Here is a 19,625-nt window from a genome sequence, read left to right as displayed (position 1 = left end):
AGCAACATCTTTTTTGTATCAATATCAATTTTACATCTTTCTAGACTATCTTTGTTCTGGAATTAAAATATGTGTGAATACTTCGTTGCTCAGCAAAATACCAAACACTTTAATTCACCTGTTCCCAAGGTTCTGTGACTTGGGAACAGATGACTATGGAAGTTAATGGTTCTGCGGAGTTCAGAAACACTAAAGGTGTCAAAAAATAAAGATGGATTACAAAAGAAGCTCTGGAAAAAATGTGTGGCTTGTAGTGTGTGCTGGCATTGAAAACCAATGAGTGTATTTACATGTGCGTAATCTTTGTGTGCATATACACATACATGCATCCTACATATGCTATGCATATGTATACGTGAGAGTTCATGTTTATGCTCACCCTGCGTCCTCCCATGTAGGTAAATCAAACCTGTTATGCATATGCTTTATCTGCACCCCCGGGCGAGCCACATTTGCCTTCATGTTATCTGCGGGAAACCAGCATCAACCGATCCGCAAAGGGTTTCAGTGTCGAGCCAGGGAGCCGGCGCCACTCTGGCCACCTGCCTTGGAGAGCGGCTACTCAAAGGTGCGGAGTAGAACCGCAAGGCAGGCCGCCGCCCGGGAAGTAAGCCGACGAAGGAGCTTGAAGCACTTCAGCACCACGGACACGGGCTACCCCAATCGAGTCCTTTCGAGCCGAAAAGCCGGCGGAGACCGCCCCTTCCCCAGGCGCCCCCAGCCCTCTCCGCCTAGTGCGTCACTATCTCCGGGCCCTCAATCGTCACTGAGACGCCAGCTTTCCATCCCGCTCCTCGCCAAGCCCGGCAAAAGCCTGGCCGGAGATGCGGGTCCGCGCAGCGCTCCCACTCGCCCTTCCTGCTGGCCCGCGCCACCCTGCCATCCTCTTCTCTCTAAAGAGGCCAAACGGGCGCACGAGGCATAGAAATTCTACGGCCCAGAGCCGGGTCAGAGAGGGGTCCCGGAGGTGGGGAGGCTGAGCGGACTTGCTCTGCGCCTCCACCCGCTACGTTCGGCCGCGGCCTGGCCCTTCCTCCTTGCCCTCGCCTTTCGTTGGGGAAAGATTTCTCCAAACCGTTTATTCTCCGCGAAAATCTCAACCCATATAGACTGGCGTCCAAGAGTCAGAGACAGACAACAGAGTAAAGGAAAATACTCATTCTTGGCCCTATTTCTAAAACCATCCAGCATTCTTAAAAGTTTGTATTTGAAATTGCTCCCATGGCGCCATAGGGACTCTCCCTTGTTTGGGTGGGAGGCCGGGGAAGGACCCATACATGCGACGGCGGCAGGAAACGGGGGCGCACAGCTGATACTGACCCTACCGAACCCGTGTCCAGGTTTTCCAAGAAAGCAGTGCCGGGAAGTGGGGCCCCCGCAGCCGCTCAGGCGTCGAGCAAAGCCTCCGCAAAGGCTTGTAAAGGGGGCGGGGCGCTTCGCCCAGGGCCCGGCCCAACCCCAAAAGAGGGACTCGGCCTCTTAGGTGCCTCGGCTAAAAGCGAGCGTGTGGGGTTCGGGGTACGCTCCCACTCCTTACGGGTGGGGCGGCCCGGCAGGCAGGGTCAAGGTCCCAGTCCGCTGCTGCCGACCAGCTGCCGGGGCCCGGTTACCTGTGTGTCGCGGCGAGGAAGGCGCGCCCGGTGCTCCGGCCGGGGCTGCCCGCTGCCGCGCGCCTAGTCCAGGCTCTGAGCCCACTGAGGCCACCGCGCGCTTCGCCCGGAAAACCGCGGCAGGGGCGGCTGAGACCGCCTGGCTGGGCAGGGAGAGCGGCGCCGCAGGCACGAACCCTGCGCCTGCGCTCTCCGCTACTCCCCCTCGCTCCCCACCGGCAGGTGCCCAAGTGGAAGACCGCGGGGGAGCGCCGGGGATTTGTGCCCCTTACTCGCGCGGTGGGAGGGCCCAGGCACCGCGAAAGTGCCTTCCGGGATCGCTTTAGCCTATGCCCTTCGAGAGACCCGGTCTGCTGGAGTGACATGGTTTTGAAGCAATCGCCGGTCTCCGGAGTGACATGGTTTTCTGGAAGGGGGCAGGGAGGCAGCCTCAATCCATTTCCACCTGTCCCTTTGCGTTTAAAAGTCGCAAGTCGATTCCTTGATATTTAAAATATGTCTAGCATCAGTAAATCGTGGTCCGGGAAGGTCTTCGGGCATCCCGACTCCACCTGGCGTTTTACCGATGAGGTCTCTGGGGCAAGGGTCTTGACGCTGCAGATGTGGTTCCTGGACTGAGGTCTATATACCCCAGTCCCGTGCTGAATGAATACAGCTTCTTGGAAACAGGGTCACGAGGACAGGCAGGAAGGCCATCAGCATAGGCCAGGCAAGGAAGGGTGAGGCCTGAACCAAGGTGCTAGCTGTGGGAAAAGATAGGAAGTGACTGCTGGTTTTTCCTCTGTCCTTCCAGATCCACTCACCACCCTGTTCTGTGACTCAGGGCTGACTTTTATGGGCGACATCAACTGTCCTCTGGCTTTTGCCTGGTTTTGGCCAATGGGAGGCGTGTGCAGCAGGTCCATCACAGGGCAGAATGTTGATCACAGGGCAGGATGTTCTTCAGGACCTCTCCCCTACATTCTCAGAGGGCCATTCTATTAGCAGTGGCTGCATTCTTTATCTGAACGCCATTACTCCAATCCTGGGGCCCTCTCCTACAGTTCATTCTTAGTTCTGTTTACCACTTGCTGCCCTTGCCCCTGCAGGCCTGGCTCCCAGATGTTTCCTTTAACCCTGCCCACACCTGTTTAAATAGTCTCTTCCTTAAATTCTCAACTATCCCCTGGATGCGCCATGCCATCTTTATCCTACCACCTTTTTCCTACCATTCCAGGACTCTATAATACTCCACTGCGGTTGGGAAGATTCATAAGAAAAAAAAAATGTGTCAAAGAAAGACGGGACTTTTGGGACTTCCCTGGTGGTCCAGTGGTTAAGACTCCATGGTCCCAGTGCAGGGGGCCCTGGTCAGGGAACTAGATCCCGCACGCTGCAACTAAGAGCCCGCATGGTGCAACTAAAATACCCTGCATGCTGCAACTGAAGATCCCGCATGCCCCCACTAAAGATCCTGCATGCTGCTACGAAGATCCCACGTGCCACAACTAAGACCTGGTGCGGCCAAATAAATAAATAAATAAATGTTGGAAGGAAGGAAGGAAGAAAGAAAGAAAGAAGGGACTTTTAAAAGGTGAGACGGGGCTTCCCTGGTGGCGCAGTGGTTGAGAATCTGCCTGCCAATGCAGGGGACACGGGTTCGAGCCCTGGTCTGGGAAGATCCCACATGCCACGGAGCAACTGGGCCCGTGAGCCACAATTACTGAGCCTGCGCGTCTGGAGCCTGTGCTCCGCAACAAGAGAGGCCGCGATGGTGAGAGGCCCGCGCACAGCGATGAAGAGTGGTCCCCACTTGCCACAACTAGAGAAAGCCCTCGCACAGAAACGAAGACCCAACACAGCCATAAATAAATAAATAAATAAATAAACGTGAATTTCTAAAAAAAAAAAAAAAAAAAGGTGAGACGTCTCCCAGAGTCATCTTGATAGCTCCCAGGCTCCAGGCAGCCATCATGCTAGGTGATCTCCCCACCAAGTCCCCCAGCCTGAGGGCATTAAAGACAGTTTGAATAGACCCAAGAATGGGATTCAGACTACTCAGAATCAGTGTGTTCCACAAAAGGGCTGGGGGTCATCTAAGTGTCCAGCACAATAGAACTTTTGGGTGCCTCTTGATGGGAAGAGACAATCTAGATCTTTATGGAGCAAGTGCTGGTGCTCTCCCAACTGCAGCTGGGCTGCTTTTGAATGAATTGATATCCTTAGGACACTTAAAAGAGTCTTGGGCACAGTGTCTGAAAAATGTGTTTATGAAGGAGCTGCTGAGTGATGCAGTTGTTGATGAGAGTCTCCGGCTGTTTCAGTAGAAAACCCAAAGAATGTTCCCGAAGAGGGAGGAAATAAAAGGCAATAGAGTGAGTAACGATTGCCCCTAGCACTCCATGTCAGCTGGGTCTGAATCCAAGGCCTGACCATCTCTCCAGCTTGTAAAAATGATCAAACTGGTTTAACTAGTTCAATTCTTTCCCCATCCCACCCCTTCAAAAAGCACACAGACAAAACCAAAACAAAACACCGAGGCACTATCTTGGCAAGACTTACCCAAAGGTAACCCCAGGAGTAGCTGCTTGCAAACAGAATTAATATCTCCCCTATTTGTACTGAGTACAAATGAGACCAGAACAGAAAATTAACAAGTATCTTTGGCCTTTCATTGTTTTGAAGAGGAAGTATCCTTTGTTGTTCAGAAAGCAACCTGGGCATTAATTGTGCTGATCTAGGTAAGGAGTAGAGGAACAGAAGCAAAAGGAGCCTCAGAAGGCTAGACTCATCCACAAAGCTCAGCTAGATTTTATGTTTCTCTTGGAGGAAGTGGGGGAGAAAGAGAGCCAGAAAAGTTTTGAGGATGGGAGTGAGAAAAATGAAGATGTAGAGTGATCTGAGTTTGAGAGGCTTGAGACTAGGAATTTAGCACAGCTGCCATTCTGAATGATACTGAGAGATACTGAGAAACAGGAAGAAGGATTTTTAGATGTTTTGTTATGTGTAATAAGTGGAATTCTTCTTTTGTGCTATAATATTGAGGACTTTTTCTGACAATTGTAAAAAACGCAAACTGATTTAACTGAAAAATCTATAAATAGATAGCTTCAGGTATGGCTGGATCCAGGGAGCAAACAATGTCATCAGGATATGGTCACTCCTCTCTCTGTGGACTTCAAAGAGTTTATTCTCATGTAGTGATTTTTCCCCACCTTTCCCCAGTGTTGAAACTATATCATCGTTATAGCTAATCATTCCAGTAGAAACAAAGCACATATTTCCAAGTAGTTCCAATAAAATCTTATTATGTCTCATTAGCAAATTCTGGATCATATACCCAACCATATGCTTTAGTCTGGGGACAAAAAATGGGGGAGGAGTCATTCTCCAAAGAAAAATCAAGGTTCTATTATCAGAAAAAAACCCATAAAGTGATGGGCAAATTTGGGTGTCACAAACTGTGATAACAATATGAAACAATTTCTAAGAATATACTGTTAACACAGGAAATACACAAAGAAACAACAACAAAAAAAACAAGTACAGACCAGTGTGGAATGTAAGTTGCTGTTTGTGTAAAAGAGGGGGACTAGAGAGTGAGAAATGGACAAACAGACAGACCAATAGGCAGGTGGAAACATAGAAATGTATAGGGACATACAAATATACATGTCTAGAGAGAATATCTCCAAAAGGATACACAAGAAAAAAAAAAGTGATGGGCAGATGAAAAAAGAACATGTCCATTATAGGTACCTCCCAAAGAAACTTCAGTTAAGATTTATACTGATTTTCAATTTTTTAATACTAGACTAGTGTTTCTTTTGAAAATGACATCATGTTGACATGGAGAGCAAGGCAGCTGAAGTTCTTTCAACCTGAAAAATAAAGTGAAATATTTTGCTGTTCCTACAGAAAGAGGTGCCAGAAAAGATTTTTTAAATATATTTTGTTTTGAGTTTCCATATACATACAGACTTTATTTAAGAGGTCTGTTTTCTGATCCCCAAAAATGATTCAAATTCCTCAAAGCCTGAAGAAGTTACTAGAGTTCCTGATGACCATTGTGAAAATACGTGTTTCCTCCATCAGCACCACCACCACTTCACTCTTGCAGTTAGACACAAAGCTCAGTTCTTGTAGCACTCTGGGCCAAACAACTAAGAACTGGTTTGTATATCCACGCAGGGAGGCACACAGTAACACCCCATTTTAGGAACATTCAGACTTTTATCAACCTCCAATACCTGGCACACCACAAATCTTGAAATAAGTGAGGCAACTTGGCTGTCTCAAAATTCAAGCACTTGCCTTAATCTTCAAATTGTGTACAAAACAAAGGGCACCAACAATAAGCACAGTTATCAATTTTCCCCCAATCAATTCTTTCTTCATTATCATTTACTACTCTATCACCACATTTGCTCACTTCACCAATTACTAGTTCTGAGCTTCAGATTCCTTATCAGAAAAGGGGATAATAATAACCTACTATACAGGGCTGTTATGAGGATTAAATTAACTAATACATGTAAAGGGCTTAGGACAGTGTTGGGCACCCAGTAAGCACTAAATTAATGTTTGCTATTATGATTACAGGGGCCCAAAAGTAAATCCCTCTAGATAAGTAAAACGAGTAAAAAGTCTGTATGGAGATCATGTCTGAAGAGAATGCTGTATAAGGAGAGCAGCTGTTCATTCAGCTTCAGAGACCATAAGGAAATGTGAATCCAGTGTTGAAAGATCTTCTATTTTTTAAATATGGGGTAGAAATCTTGATTTATTTTTTTAATTCTTTCTGGGATGGATTGATTGATTGATTGATTGATTGATTTTTGGCTGCATTGGGTACTTGTTGCTGCGCAGGCTTTCTTTAGTTTCGGCGAGTCGGGGCTACTTTTCGTTGCGGTGCACAGGCTTCTCATTGCGGTGGCTTCTCTTGTTGTGGAGCACGGGCTCTAGGCACACGGGCTTCAGTAGTTGTGGCAGGCGGGCTCAATAGTTGTGGCTCACGGACTCTAGAGCACAGGCTCAGTAGGTGTGGCGCACAGGCTTAGTTACTCCACAGCATGTGGGATCCTCCCAGACCAGGGCTCAAACCCATGTCCCCTGCATTGGCAGGCAGATTCTTAATCACTGCACCACCACGGAAACCCTTGCTTGTGGGATCTTAGTTCCTGGACCAAGGATCGAACCTGGGCCCACAGCACTGAAAGTGCCATGTCCTACCACTGGACCGCCAGTGAATTCCCAGAAATCTTGATTTTTAAATGAAATTTTCTGGTTATTAAAAATGCAAATGCATTCATGATTTTTTAAAACTCAACAAACTAAGAATAGAAGAAACTAACTCACCATAATAAAGTCTATATATGAAAAACCCACAGTTAACATTACACGCAATGGTGAAAGACTAAAAGCTTTTCCTCAGGAATAAGACAAGGATGCCCACTCTCACCACTTCTATTCAACATAGTACTACAGGTTCTAGCCAGAGCAAATAGGCAAGAAAAAGAAACAAATGACATTGAAATAGGAAAGGAAGAAGTAAAATGATTTCTGTTCACAGATGACATGAGTTTATATGTAGAAAACCCTAAATACTCAAAAAAAGACTGTTAATAAATTAATTCAGCAAAATTGAAGGATACATAACCAATGCTCAGAAATCAGTTGCATTTCTATACACTAACAATGAACACTCTTAAAAGGGAATTAAGAAAAAAATCCATTTACAATAGCATCCAAAAGAATAAAATACTTAGGAATAAACTTAACCAAGGGGATGAAAGACTTGCACAATGAAAACTAAAAAACTTGGCTGAAAGAAATTAAGACAAAAATAAACGGAAAGATACCTTGTGTTCATGGACCGTATGACTTTAAATTACTAAGATGTCAGTACAGCCCAAAGTGATCTACAGATTCAATGTAATCCCTGTCAAACCTCCAATGATGTTTTTTGCAGAAATGGAAAAATCCATCCCAAAACTCATACAGAACCTTAAAGCCAAAAAATCTTGAAAACAAAGAACAAGTTTGGAGGTCTCACACTTCCTGGTTTCAAAACTTACTGTAAAGCTACAGTAATCAAAATTGTGTGGTATGAGCACAAAGACAGCCATATAGACCAAAAGAATAGAACAGAGAGCCCAGAAATAAACATATATGTGGTCAAATGATTTTTGACAAGAGTGCCAAGACCATGCAGTAGGTAAAGGGCAGTCTTTTCAACATTTAATGTTGGGAAAACAGAATATCCACATGCAAAAGAATGAAGTTGGATTCTGCCCTTACACCATATACAAAAATTAACTCAAAAGTGATCAAAGACATAAATGTAAGAGATAAAACTCTTAGAAGAAAACATATGGCAAAACTCCATGACATTGGATCTGGCAATAATTTTTTGGATGTAACACCAGAGGAACAAGCAAAAAGAGAAAAGATAGCTAAGTTGGACTTTATCAAAATTAAGTGTCTTTTGTGTGTCAAAAGACACTATCAACTGAGTGAAAAGGCAACCCATAGAATGGGAGAAAATATTTGCAAATCATGTATCTGATAAGGGATTGATATCCAGAATATATAAAGAATGCCTACAACTCAACAACAACAACAAAAGCAACTGATTAAAAAGTTATCAAGGACGTCCCCGGCAGTCCAGTGGTTAAGACTCCCCACTTCCACTGCAGGGGGCGTGAGTTCGAACCCTGGTCGGGGAATTAAGATCCCACATGTTGCACAGCACAGCCAAAAAAAAAAGTTATCAAAAGCCTTGAATAGACATTTCTCCAAGGAAAATATACAAATGGCCAATAAGCACATGAAAAGATGTTCAGTATCACTAACCATTAAGGTAATGCTAATCAAAACCACAGTGAGATACCACTTCACACCTATTAGGGAGATTATTATCAAAAACAAAAACAGAAAATAAATGTTGGTGAGGATGTGGAGAAACTGGAACACTTGTGCATTCCTGGTAGGAATGTAAAATGGAATGCTCACTACGGAAAACAGTATGACAATCCCTCAAAAAATTAAAAATAGAATTACCATATGATCTAGCAATTCTACTTCTAGGTATTAAATGTAGTGAAAGCAGGGACTTGAACAAACATTTGTAAACTCATGTTTGTAGCAGCCTTATTCACAATAGCCAAAATGTGGAAGCAATGCAAGTGTTGTCAGATGAATAAGCAAAATATAGAATGTACATAAAATGGAATATTATTCAACCTTTAAAAAGAAGGAAATTCTGTCATATGATACAGCATGGATGAACCCTAAGGACATTAGGCTAAGAGAAGTAAGCCAGTAACAAAACAATTAATGTCGTGTGATTTATATGAGGTACCTAGAGTAGTCAAATTCATAGAGACTGAAAGTAGAATAGTTGTACCTGGGACTGGGGGTGGGTGGGGGCTGAGGAAGAGAGGATGGGGACTTAGTGTTTAATAGGTACAGAGTTTCAGTTGGAGAAGATGAAAAAATTCTGGAAATGAATGGTAGTGATGGTTGCACAACAATGTGAATACACTTTAGAACTGTATACTTTAAAATAGTTAAAATGGTAAATGTATGCTATGTATATTTGCCATAATTTTTAAGAAGTTAACTTAAAAAATACAGATACATAAACACTGTCAAGCACATCCACAACCACAAGTCACAGTACTCACAGAGGAAAATACGGGCTTACAAAAAAATTAAAAATCACATGAGGAATCACCAATAGAGAGAGTCAAGGAGATGCAGCAGGGAAGATTAATTCTGGTCCTGGTTGCTTCTTACTGGCACTTTGGATCCCCTGATGTCTGGCTGTGACTCCCAGAGGATTCCCAGCCCAAGTAATTTGCAAGCATCTTTTGGCTGCGAAGTCATTTTGCTGCCACCATGGTGACAGACCAACTAGCACCATCAGCTACTTTCTATATCCCTCACAGTGCAGGCAGGAGCCTCTGGATTCCTTCCGTACTACACAAGAGTATGAGTAGAATGAGGAGAGTCACCTCGGCTCCTCCTTGTCTATGCCACACTGCACTTTTCCTCTGCTTTAGTCATCCTGTGTTGGTGCAGAGGCACCATGGGGGGCTTCCTCCTCCCACATTCCCAACAGGGAGTAGAACAGAAGCTCCTTCTACTCTCAGCTTCCTCCACAGTCTATTCGATAGCCTTGGAATTTCTGCCTGGAAGGTTAAAGTCACAATACAAGGGTCTACCTCTTTACTCCCAATCTCTCTCACTTTCTTCTCCTTTCTGCACTCAAATAGCAAAATGAACTTTGACTCTTTTTTTTCTCATTAAACTCCTTTTTTAGGAGTCCTAATCCTCCCCACCCTAACTTACTATGGTTAGTAGGTACCTTTGGCTGACTAGAGAGAAAGTCATATACATGGAAATGCAAAAGAGATGAACATGTTGTATATTATTTTAAATTAAGTAAAATGGACTGATTTGGGCAATAAAGGGATATAATTGCTCGTATAACTGAACAGTCCAGAGTTTTAGGCCCGGCTTTAAGCAAATGCTGAAATGATGGGATTAAGACTCAGTTTCTCTCTGTTTCTCAAATCTACTTCTTCATTGTTGACTCCATTCTTGGCAGGCTTCTCCCCTCGTGGTTTCAAAATGACTATCAGAGGCTCCAGGACACACATGCTTTCTTGTTCACATAAAAGGAAGAAGAGCACTTTCCCTCTTCCACTTTTTGAACCAAAGTCCTGAGCTTAGCCTGGTTGGATTTGTCCTTCCCTGATCCAATCATTGTGGTGATTGAGATGATGCCTGTTAGCTTAAGTTAAACACCACATCCCATCTGACATATTCCATTCCTAAAGCAGAAGAGGGGTATCAAGTTCCCCTGAAGCCCATGGATCTTGCGAATAAACATTAGATACCATTACCAGGAAAAAGGCGAATGTGTGTTGGGTGACGAAAGATAGCAATGTCTACTACCACCAATGTCTACCAGATCTGATTTGACTTACTGCTCAACAAGACTTTATTAAACTAAACACTGAAAAAAAAATGCAAAACGGGATCAAGTTAATCTTAGCAACTCCTCCCCACAGTACACGTCCTTTCTGACTCCTGATTCCTGTTCTGGGAAATTTCTTTTAAAATAATATCCTAGTGTCTGCACTTGACACACCAAAATTTGCCTATCTCCTGGGTGTCCTGGACCACTTCTCTCATCAGTGTCTGTCCTTGCCCTAGGACTTGGTTTGAACCCTAGGGGCTTTACGAGGAACAGGAGCCCGCCCATGTGGGCAGGCTGCCAGTCTATGTGTCCACACCTCCTTAAAGATCATTAAAGTGGTTCATAAACCACCTAACAGCCGAAGTAGAGTTTGCTCTAATTTTTATCACATTCATTATTATTATTTATTTATTTTTATATTTAATAATATCTGTAATATATGAATCTTTCTGCTTCAATTTGACTGTGAAAATACAAAGAAAAAGAAGGGGGCCTGCTGGGAGGTGGGGGGGTCACCAGAACCAGGTCCAACAGAAGTACTAGGGGTAGAGGGGGCTCATCCAGCTTCCTACCTTTGCGCCTCTGCCATTTCATTTTTTCTCCCCTCTGCACCCTCTCTAAACACAGGTGAAGAACAATAACCAGCCGGCCACCAAATTTTCTATATGCAAAATAACCTCTCTCTTCTCGCTCCATTAATCCTCAAAGACTTTTCCACTTTAGAACTTGAGATGTGATTGCTCACACTGGGTATTTAATATCATTTGTAATAATCAGTGTGATAAAAATTAGAGCAAACTCTGCTTCAGCTGTGAGGTGGTTTATGAATCACTTTTGCTTTGGCTGTGAGGTAGTTTATGAACCACTTTAGTGATCTTTAAGGAGACATGGTGGCGCAGATGGGCAGCCTGCCCGCGTGGCAGGTGGCGTTGGGCACGGGCTCCTGACTGCGGGGTGGGGGGGTGGGGGGGGAGGCCTGAAGGTGGAGGCTGAGCTCTATTGTTAGCTCTGCTGCTCTGCAACTGCGTGACCTTGAGCAAATCAATTAACCCCTCTGGACCTACCAGTTCCTCAGCTCTAAATAGCAGGATTAAACTTGATGTTCTCTAAGCTCTTTTCACCTGCAGCATTCTAAAATGTTCAAAGAAATTGATTATGTTTTGTTTTGTTTTGTTTTTGGCTATGTTGGGTCTTCATTGCTGCACGTGGGCTTTCTCTAGTTGTGGCGAGTGGGGGCTACTCTTCATTGCAGTGCGCGGGCTTCTCATTGCGGTGACTTATCTTGTTGCGGAGCACGGCCTATAGGTACACAGGCTTCAGTAGCTGTGGCACGCAGGCTCAGTAGTTGTAGCTCACGGGCTCTATAGAGTGCAGGCTCAGTAGTCGTGGCGCACGGGCTTAGTTGCTCCACGGCATGTGGGATCTTCCTGGACCAGGGCTTGAACCCATGTCCCCTGCACTGGCGGGCAGATTCTTAGCCACTGTGCCACGAGGGAAGTCCCTGATTTTGTTTTTAACAGTTCACAAATGAGAAGTTACCAGTAAAGAGTTCTTATCTTTTCTAGAACTGGAAAGATTGCCAAGAGACACTCATTCAGGCTGAAAGGGGTTAAGGAGGAGGTGGAGTGTAAACAGTGAACTACAGGGTGATCAGATGGTGGAGGACAAGCTCCTGTGTGGGTCCTGACCCTCCTCTGAGTCTCCAGTGAGCCTCAGAGAGCACCCGCACAGCCTCGGGGGCTGTGTGCACTTAACCGCAAGAATCCCCATGCTCTTTGGCCTGGGGAGAGGTTGAATATTCTAGATTCATAGGATTCCCTTCTTCTGAAGCTCCTCCAGGGACACAGTCCTCTCTCCCACTACCTCTGTTTCCCAGAGGAGGGCCCTAACTAGGGGGAACATCCAAGGTGTTGTCCCATGACACCTAAATTAGAATGACAATTGGAAAGCTTGAAGTAACCTCTGCTCTCTCTCAAAAATCTCACTAAAACAACTAGGAAGGGACTTTTTTAAAAGACATATATCTACAAGGACCAAGAGAAAAGGAGACAACAACAACGGAATTTTGGAAGTTAGAAAATGCTTGAACAAGCAGTAACTGGCTTAGCAGACTCTAGTAAATGGACTCCACAGTCAGTGATGGTGGAAGGTAAGAAGCAGCCCAATTTACACTGCAAAACCCAAAAGGTCATGAATTGGCAGCACCAGATACCACCGGAAGTGAGGTTGAAGTAAGGGATAGAGATAAAAGGGATGGATTGAAGGTTCTTTTAAGAAGTTGTCAGTTCCCCAGATGTCCCTCCCAATCCACACAGCAAGGAAACTACCTCACCCTCACTCTCATAGGAGACTGGAGGCCTTCCCTCTGAGAGCAAAGAGGACTGCTCTCTGGAGAAGGAAAATCTGAGGGTCTCTGCACTGGGGGACATCAGGCCCAACTGGGGATAGGGAGATCCACATGGAAAACAGGAGAGTGTGAATGTTCACATACTGAATGTTAAAACCACTAGTCCTCTTCTACCTCATACCTCCCAGAATAATGGCAGCCAGGCATGTACTCTCCAAGACCCTGGAGGATCCTTCTCTGAGTATTCCAACAAGCTCAAGAGAGAGACTTTAAAATTCTGACATAGGGATTTGCTAACCACTGGCCCTGCTAGACCACTATACAGTGAAATCCACAACTGACAAGCCCCAACCCATGCTCTCAGAGCTCCCAATCAGCTTTTTATGCCCTATCTTTAAATATTAGCAGAGGCCAAAAATCACCACACATCTGAGGAAAGCCTCAGAGAGACCAAAACAAACAAAGATAATTTTGAGGAAACAGAGCCTAACCTGGGAGAAAAAAAAATTTTTTGTAATAACCAAAATTCTCAGAGAGAGTGATATTACATCAGTGAAAGAGGAAAAGTGTATATTTATAAAAAGGAATATTCAGAGAACACAAAGGGAGACTTGAAAATTTAAAACATGATAGTAGAAAGTTTTTTAGAGTTAGTAAAAAGATGGAAAGGGACAGTTTCCCATGATGTGAAACAGAAGGACAAAAAGATGGAACACTGGACAGAAAAAGTAAGACAAATAGAACACCTACTCAGGAAATCCAAATAAAGAGTCCAGAAAGATAGAACAGAGAAAACAGAAGGGAGGAAATAATCCTTGAAATAATTCAGGACAATATCTTAGAGTTTGCAGATCGAAACGGCCTATAACCCCACATAGTTCTCAAAAACAGGCCCACATCAAGGCATATCTTAGTGAAATTTCAGAATCCTAGGGACAAGCAGAACATCTTCAAGCTTCTACAAAGAAAATAAACAAAAACAAAAAAATTTTTAATAGGACATATAAAAAATTAAAGACAACACAAACAGATGGAAAGATACACTGTGTTCTTGGATTGGAAGGATTAATATTGTTAAAATGACCATAGTACCCAAGGCAATCTACAGATTCAATGCAATCCCTATCAAAATATGAATGACATCTTTCTCAAAAGTAGAACAAACAATTTTAAAATTTGTATGGGAACACGAAAGACTCCGAATAGCCAAAGCAATCTTTTTTTTTTTTTTTTTTTTTTTTTTTAAAGGAAAGACTTTTCTGCTTTTTTTTTTTTTTTTTTTTTTTTTTTTATAAATTTATTTATTTATTTATTTATGGCTGTGTTGGGTCTTCGTTTCTGTGCGAGGGCTTTCCCTAGTTGCGGCAAGCAGGGGCCACTCTTCATCGCGGTGCGCGGGCCTCTCACTATCGTGGCCTCTCTTGTTTCGGAGCACAGGCTCCAGACACGCAGGCTCAGTAGTTGTGGCACACGGGCTTAGTTGCTCCGCGGCATGTGGGATCTTCCCAGACCAGGGCTCGAACCCGTGTCCCCTGCATTGGCAGGCAGATTCTCAACCACTGCGCCACCAGGGAAGCCCCAAAGCAATCTTGAGAAAGAAAAACAGAGTTGGAGGAATCAGGCTCCCTGACTTCAGACTATACTACAAAGCTACAGTAATCAAAACAGTATGGTACTGGTACAAAAACAGAGACAGATCAATAGAACAGAATAGAGAGCCCAGAAATAAACCCATACACTTATGGTCACCTAATCTATGACAGAGGAGGCAAGAATATACAATAGAGAAAAGACAGTCTCCTTAATAAGTAGTGCTGGGAAAACTGGACAGCCACATGTAAAAGAATGAAATTAGAACACTAACACCACATACAAAAAGAAACTCAAAGTGGATTAAAGACCTAAATGTAAACCATGTTTCCTAGAGGAAAACATAGGCAGAACACTTGTTGACATAAATCATAGCAATATTTTTTGGATCCATCACCTAAAGCAAAGGAAATAAAAGCAAAAATAAATAAAGGGGACCTAATTAAACTTAAAAGCTTTTGCACAGCAAAGGAAACCATTAACAAAACGAAAAGACAACCTACTGAATGGGAGAAACTATTTGCAACTGATATGACCGGTAGGGGTTAATATCCAACATATATAAATAGCTCATACAACGCAACATCAAAAAAACAACCTGATTTTAAAAATAGGTAGAAGAATTGAATAGACATTTTTCCGAAGAGGAAATGCAGATAGCCAACAGGCACGTGAAAAGAGGCTCAAGATCACTAAGCATCAGGGAAATGCAAATCAAAACCACAATGAGATGTCACACCTGTCAGAATGGCTATCATCAAAAAGAACACAAATAACAAATGTTGGCAAGGATGTGGAGAAAAGGGAACACTATTGTACACTGTTTGTGGGAATGTAAATTAGTGCAGCCACTGTGAAAAACCTTCATACTGTTTTTCACAGTGGCTGCACCAATTTACATTCCCACCAATAGAACTACCGTATGACTCAGCAATTCCACTCCTGGGTATATATCTGAAAAAAACAAAAACACGAATTTGAAAAGATACATGCACCCCAGTGTTCAGAGCAGCATTATTTACAATTGCCAATGTATGGAAGAAACCCAAGGGTCATCAAAAGATTAATGGATAAAGAAGATATCGTACATACACACACACACACAAATGTATACAATGGAATACTACTCAGCCATAAACAAGAATGAAATTTTGACATTTGCAGCAACGTGGATGGACTTGGAGGGAATTATGCTAAGTGAAATAAGTCAGATAGAGAAAGACAAATGTTGTATGATATCACTTATGTGTGGAATCTTAAAAATACAGCAAACTAGTGAATAAAAAAAGAAGCAGACTCACAGGTATAGAGAACAAACTAGTGGTTACCAGTGGGGAGAGGGAAGGGGGGAGGGGCAATATAGGAGTAGGGGAGTAAGAGGTTGAAACTATTATGTATAAAATAAGCTACAAGGCTATATTGTAAAACATGGGGAATATAAGCCAATATTTTATAATAACTATAAATGGAGTGTAACCTTTAAAAATTGTGAATCACTCTTTTGTACACCTGTAACTTATGTAATATTGCACATGAACTATACTTTAATAATCAATCAATCAGTCAGGAATTAGAATTCTTAGGGCTTCTTGACAAAGCCCCTGCCATGTGCTCCAGGCAAATTTTCAGGACTCTACTTGTCTCTCTCTCTCTTTTTCTTTTCTTTTCTTTTTTTTTCTGGCCATGCTGCACAGCTTGTAGGATCTCAGATCCCTGACCAGGGATTGAACTCAGGCCATGGCTGTGAAAGCCCAGAATCCTAACCATTAGGCCACCAGGGAACTCCCTTCATTGCTCTACTCTTAAATATGAGTCAAAGACAGAGGCCAAAGGAAAATTATAAATGATGGTAGTAGAAGACTAAGTCCTGTTTAAAAGTTTAAAACTCCCTCCCCTCTCCACTACTCCTTGAGCAGCCAGTGGGATGGATAGAGCCAGATCCAAGGACCTGTCTGCAAGCCATCTGTTTACTTTTCCCTCAGACTTCACCTCTGTCACCCAACCCTTCATTGTTCACTGCCTCCACCTCTCTCTCTCTCTCTCACTCTCTCTCACACGCACACACACACGTGCACACGTGCTGGCTTGATTTGAGAACATGCATCATGCTGCTTTTCTTGATAGCAAACATTGTTAATTATGGCTCTGCCTAGGGAATAGGCAAAGATCCCAAGAGCTCAGGCCTTGACAGTAGGGAGCTGCACTTCCTTCTGGACAAAGAGTCAGACTAGATTTAGTGACAAATTCTAAATTGCTATGAGACTTTCCCATTTCCTTGAAGCATAAAGCTCCATCGATTGATTGCAAGCTGAGTCATATACTGAATCTGCTTCTCACACTGTCAGCGGGAAGTGTAATTCCTGAATGACTCCCAGCAGACATTTATAGATTTTTCAGTCTGTTGAGTTATAAAAGATATCCAAAACCTTTTTTTTTTCTGAAGACCTTTAAATAAATCTTGATCTCAATAGCTAAGTCATTGAACATAATTACATTCAACACACTGGGAGTAATCTGCATAGAAGCAAGAGTTAAGTTAATGAAGATAGAAAAACAATTAAATAAGTGTGTAAAGAAACAAAGAACAGAGGACTGAAGACTGGAGTTCTGCCTTGCAGTTTGCTCTTGTTTAAGAGGTAGAAGAAAGAAAAATAACTATTTAAGGAGATAGGGCAAAGATGGGAATAGGGACTTGGTTAGGGTACCAGGACAGAAATCAAAGAAAAAGAATACTTCAAGAAAGTGCTGGGGAATTAGTGCTTCCCCATCCTCACTACAATGCAACAGCCCTTAATCAATGACTAACTGAAGTTGGTGTATAAATATCCCGGATTCCACACTCCTTAGGAAAACTCTGAGCCCATGTTCTACACTGACTCCCAGAGTTCCCCAGAAGCATTAAGTTCTAGTCACTCACACTGGTAATTGGCTTGATAGGGTGACATTTATTGGCTTTCTTCCTTTTTCTTTCTCACTTTCCTACACCCCTGCTGTTGCTTCCTGGCATCATCTCCAAAAGACTGAGATGAGAAAAGGCCACTGATAAGATAGCCTAAAGATTCTTGAGAGATCAAAATCTGTAGAATGGAAAAGGCAGAAGCCATACTGCTGGATTCTAAGGGGAGAGTTTGAGATGAGGAATAAGAGACAGGAATGGAAAACTCTTTCCAGAAGTTTAGCATTTAGAGGAAGGAAAGAAATGAGGGGGGGATATTAATAGGGCAATGGGACTGGGCAAAATTTTTTTGTTTACATCTATCTAGGAGAGATCCAATGCACATTTTTAGACATTTGACTCTAGGACCATTTATGTCTTTCTGGAAGCTCCCCTCCCTCTTTAGGCTCACCTTCTACCTCTCTCCTGTTTTTATCACCTCTTTGGCTAGCTTCTCTTCTTTGCCCAGACTTGAGTGTTTGTTTTTCTGAGGATACTGCACTTGACCCTCTCCTTATCTTTTTCTATACCGTTTTTCTGGGTAATCTAACCCTCTCCCATGACTTGAACTTCCACCTATACACTACTGATTTCTAAATTTGTATCTTCAACTAAGACTCCTTTCCTGGACTCTACACCCAACTGCCTACTTTATCTATCCAGCAAGCAGCTCAAAATAATCATGCAAAAATTGAACTTCCCATCTCCTCAAATTCATTTTTTCTTTGTATTTGATTGGTGAATGGTACTAACATTCATCCAGTTACCCATATTGGAAAAGTGGAACTCATCCTGAACCCTACCCTCTCTTTCATCACCTTTGTTCAGTCAGTAAGTTGAATAAGTCCTTTCCTTTTCTTTAACATTTCCCAAGTCCACCCATTCCTTCCATCTCCACTGTTCCTGCCTGAGTTCAGGCCATTAGCATCTCTTCCATGAACCATAAAGGTCTCATAAGTGGTCTCACTGCTTTTAGTCTTAACCCATTTAATATATTCTTCACACTCCTGCCAGATAGATTGCCTGCTGTTTAAAACCTCTCCAGTCTTTGTCACACGCATGTGTTGGGAGGGTGGGGTGGGGCAGGGGGTTTTGTATGAGAGAGAGAGAGAGAAAGACTTTACAAGAATGTTCATGGACAGAGTTTGGGAAAATTGTGTCAAGGACCCCAGAATTCTGAGTCCGTTCCCATCTCCCTTTCTGTAGGTTCAAAACAAGACAACAACTCTACCAAAGGTAATTACTCCATTGGAATCTTTTTCTGGGTTTAGCCCCTGTGAATCAGGATAAAGATAGGAAAGACATCCCCTGGTATTTTTTATCTATGGATGATAGCCACCAGTGGAGGGCCCAAGGTTAAGAAGCAGAGCTGAAGGAAGGTCACGATACAGAGACAGAAAGCTCAAGGCACAGGAGCCCTCCTAACACAAGCATCTTCAAGGCAAAGGCCAACATGGCAAGACACAAGAAGGGGATTTCTTTTTTCTTAGAAAACTCTTGTTTAGAAAGTTGGTTGTGGACTGGGGAGGGAGACAGTCCCATCCTAGATCCCACATGGGTCGGCAACAACATCTCCTAAAACAGTGATCTTCAACCTGAAGCCCGTGCAGCGCTACAGGCACGTGAAGACTTTCTTATTTCTTTTTTTCTTTTTTTCTTTTTTTCTTTTTTTTTTTTTTTTTTTTTAAAGGATTTTCTTATTTATTTATTTATTTATTTATTTATTTATTTTTGGCTGTGTTGGGTCTTCGGTTCGTGCGAGGGCTTTCTCCAGTTGCGGCAAGCGGGGGCCACTCTTCATCGCGGTGCGGGGACCGCTCTTCATCGCGGTGCGCGGGCCTTTCTCTATCGCGGCCCCTCCCGTCACGGGGCACAGGCTCCAGACGCGCAGGCTCAGCAATTGTGGCTCACGGGCCCAGCTGCTCCGCGGCATGTGGGATCTTCCCAGACCAGGGCTCGAACCCGTGTCCCCTGCATTAGCAGGCAGATTCTCAACCACTGCGCCACCAGGGAAGCCCTATTTCTTTTTTTCTAAATGATTGACGTGGGTTTGTATCCTGCAGGTTCTCCTATCCTACCCACTATTTTACAGTTATCCTTCTCCCTTTTTACAAAAGAAAGTCAGACCTGAATCTTACTATGGTGCACCAAACAAGGGTGTGAGTGTATTGGGGT

General features: G+C 43.4%; 1 protein-coding gene across 2 annotated transcripts in view; it reads right to left on the bottom strand.

Annotated features, from left to right (window-relative positions):
• SLC35G2 (solute carrier family 35 member G2) overlaps positions 1 to 1,899 on the bottom strand; it is a 32,727-nt gene extending 30,828 nt beyond the window's left edge. Inside the window, exon 1 of one of the 2 annotated variants that reach the window (XM_007170355.2) lies at positions 1,611 to 1,899. The gene's annotated coding sequence lies outside the window, so the exon portion shown is untranslated. Of the gene's footprint in view, positions 1 to 1,320; positions 1,419 to 1,610 lie in introns of those variants that run through there. The other variant, XM_007170356.2, reaches the window with a different exon arrangement.
• Positions 1,900 to 19,625: the final 17,726 nt, after the last annotated feature.

This window comes from Balaenoptera acutorostrata, chromosome 4 (assembly GCF_949987535.1).
Source record: "Balaenoptera acutorostrata chromosome 4, mBalAcu1.1, whole genome shotgun sequence".
NCBI lineage: Eukaryota > Metazoa > Chordata > Mammalia > Artiodactyla > Balaenopteridae > Balaenoptera > Balaenoptera acutorostrata.
This window is presented reverse-complemented; position numbering and strand designations above follow the sequence as displayed.